The sequence below is a fragment of the Henckelia pumila genome, chromosome 4, assembly GCF_033568475.1.
Source record: "Henckelia pumila isolate YLH828 chromosome 4, ASM3356847v2, whole genome shotgun sequence".
In the NCBI taxonomy this organism is placed as follows: domain Eukaryota; kingdom Viridiplantae; phylum Streptophyta; class Magnoliopsida; order Lamiales; family Gesneriaceae; genus Henckelia; species Henckelia pumila.
In genome coordinates, this window is record NC_133123.1 from 186,181,147 (window position 1) to 186,184,749 (window position 3,603).

Genomic DNA, 3,603 nt, shown 5'->3' on the forward strand with positions numbered 1-3,603 from the left:
GTGTCCTAGGGTGCCTTAGGGTCGAGCAGGATCAGCTGGTTCGGACTGGTGTGGGCTAGATTCGGTCTAATGCAAGAGTTGGTCAAGAGGTGACAATTTAGAGTTCTTAGGAAGAAGACTTTGTTCTCCTTCCTCGGGACACCATTTTGAGTGAGGTTTGTTGGGTTTGAAAGATTTAGATGTTTTCTAAGATTTACAGGTGGTTTTACGGTCTTTTTATGGTTGGAGAAAGCCGCACGCTCAAAAGTTTGGAGACTGCTCAGTATGCGCGCGAGGAGGAAGAAGGCGTCTGGTGCAGAGCTTAGTTCTCACTCCTCAGGCCATGGTTTGGAGTGAGGTTTCAAGGGTTAGAACCCCCTGGATGTTGGCAAGAATTGAGAAGTGGTTTCACAAAAAAATATGGTCGGAGTAGAGAGAACGATCAGATTTACGGCAACTGCTCATAGCTGCGCGCGAGCTGGGAGTGGGCTGTGTTGCAGAGGTTCGTGTGGACGGTACAGGCCATGGTTTGGGTTGTTTCTTGGCTTGATGGAAGCTCCTGGATGTGTGCTAGTTTTAGGTGGTGATGCTCCGGTCGGGGGTGGCCGGAGCAGGGCGGCCAGCGGCTTCTTCTGGAGCTGCTCGCCCAGCCGAGAAGGGGAAGAAAGGGGGGAATCGGGTTTGGGGTTCTGGGTGGTTTCGGGTCGGTTCAGGGTAGTGGGTCAGGTCCGTAGGGTCTGGGGTTGGGTCAGGTGAGTCCGGGTCCGGGTTAGGTGGGCCGGGCTCGAGTATTTTAATTTTTAATTAATTAAGAGTTTAATTGGGTTTTTTTTTTGGGCTTTAATAAATAGTTAGAAAATTATTTGGGCCTCCAAATAATTTTATTTGGGCCTTAAATAATTAATTTAAGTTAGCCCAATGATTTTTATGGGCTTGTGAGCCCATGGAAATTTTTGGGCCAGTCAGAGGATTTTTGGGTCAGTCTAGAGTTTTATTGAGCTTAATTAAGTTAATGTGCTTAAATATTTTTATTTAGGCCCAGTTAAGTTTAGTTAAGTTATTTAGGCTAAAATATGATTATTGGGTTTATTTAAGTTTAATGGGCTTAGAGTGAGTGATCAGCAGTCTGGACCAAACCATGAAAATAAACTAAGTCCGGAATATATATTTAATTATTTTTATGCATGAAGTCTATTTTAAGTATTAGTATATTTTATTATGAAAAAATTAATTAAATATATATTACGGACATATTTTAAGTGCATGCATACATGAAATATTTTATGATGTGTTTATGATTAAGAATTGAGCATGAAAAATATTTTTATGGAAATTGAAGTGATGTGGCAGCACAGAGGTGGTTTACCACCGACACAGAGGTAGTTCTACTACCGGCATAGAAGTGGTTTTACCACTGGCACAGAGGTAGTTTACTACCGGCATAGAGGTGATTTATTCACCGCCACGTACGATGGTTCTTAGACTGATCAGTCGGCACAGTTATTAGTCACATTCATGGATATGACCATACTCAGTTTTTATGTTTATGACATGCTCAATTATGCTATGTATGATTAGTTATGATGTATGTATGATGGTCATAGTTATGGCTAGCAAGAATTCATGTGCATTATTTTACGAGCATGCATGCATACTCATGATATTATATGTATTTAGTATGATTATGTGATGCATTATTTTAAACCTCGTTATCAAGGATTAGACATGTTGAGCCTCTAGGCTCACTACGCTTATATGTTGCAGGTGAGTATGATGATATCTATGTAGCTCCTACTGGTGGCGAGGACGTATGAGCGAGCATGGCAGTGGACCCCGTGACCGTCGCAGTTATTTAGATTATTGCATTGAGTTTTGAAACATGATTTATTTTACTATTGTTTCCGCGTATGAGATTTTTCAGCAGTATTGTTTATTATTTTAAATTGATGCATGAAACATTTTTAAGGATTTATTTATTTAATATTTTTTTTAGGTTACTTAAGAAAAGTATGTTATTTTTATATACATATATGTATGGGCGTATATGTATGGTATTATTTTTAGTATATTAAAATAAAATAAAGGAAAAAGTTTTTTTCCGCATTTTATTAGTAGTAGGCGTTTCACTTTCATAGTAGTGTTTAAGCCGGTGACCATTCACCTTGAATGTTTTGGATGTGTCCAAACTTTGAATTTTGACTGCACCATGGGGAAAGACACTAGTAACAAAAAACGGACCATTCCAACGTGAACGCAACTTACTTGGAAATAGTCGAAGTCGTGAATGATAGAGCAAAAATTTTAGTCCGACTTCGAATTCTCTTCTAGAAATCATCTTGTCGTGGAAGGCCTTTGTCTTGTCCTTGTAAATCTTAGAGCTGGCATAAGCATCATTGTGGATTTCTTCCAATTCTTGCAACTGTAGCTTCCGGTGCTCGCCACTCTCATCCATCTGCATGTTAAAGTTTTTAATAGCCCAATAGGCTCTATGCTCCAATTCCACATGCAGATGACATGGTTTTCCAAAAATTAGCCGATACAAAGACATTCCAATCGGCGTCTTGAAAGTGGTTCTATACGCCCACAATGCATCATCCAAATGCAAGCTCCAGTCCTTTCTTGTTGGATTCACGGTCTTTTCTAGGATAGACTTGATTTCTCTGTTCAATACTTCTGCTTGACCGTTGGTGTGGATGGTATGCAGTAGAGATCATGTGCGTCACATAGTACTTTTTAAGCAAACTAGCCACAGTTTGGTTGCAGAAGTGTGTTCCTCTATCACTGATGATGGCTCTTGGAATCCCAAGCCTAGAGAAAAGGTTGTGCTTGATGAACTCTGCAACAACTTTAGAATCGTCAGTACGGGTGGCCTTTGCTTCCACCCATTTTGAGACATAGTCCACAGCAAGTAATATATAAATAAATCTATACGAACTTGGGAAAGGCCCCATGAAGTCGATGCCCCATTCATCAAATATTTCACAAACTAAAATAGGGTGTTGAGGAATCTCATTACGCTGGGAGATATTACCTATTTTCTGGCATTGAGTGCACGACTTACAAAAAACGTAAGCGTCTTGAAATAAGGAAGGCTAGAAAAATCCGATGTCCAACACCTTTCTTGCCGTCCTTTTTGATCCAAAGTGTCCACCACATGCATAAGAATGACAAAATGTGAGAATAGGGATTACCTCGCTTGCCGGTACACATCGTCGTATGACTTGATCAGCGTAGTGTTTCCACAAGTATGGATCATCCCACACATAATACTTTGCATCGCTCCTCACCTTGTCCTTTTGTGCCTTAGAAAATTCAGAAGGAAACCCTTTAGTAACTAAATAATTAACAATATTTGCGTACCAGGGTAATTCGGCGCTTGCTGAAAACAACTGTTAATCAGGAAATTCTTCACGCAAGCTTAGTTCCTCATGGATATGAACTAGGCGGCTCAAGTGGTATGCGACTCGATTCTCGGTTCCTCTTTTGTCTTTGATTTCCACATCGAATTCGCTCAAAAGCAATATCCACCTTATTAACCTTGGTTTTGCCTCCTTCTTCGCCATCAGAAAACGAAGAGCTTGATGATCAGAATAAACAATAACTTTAGCACCAAGTAAATAAGAG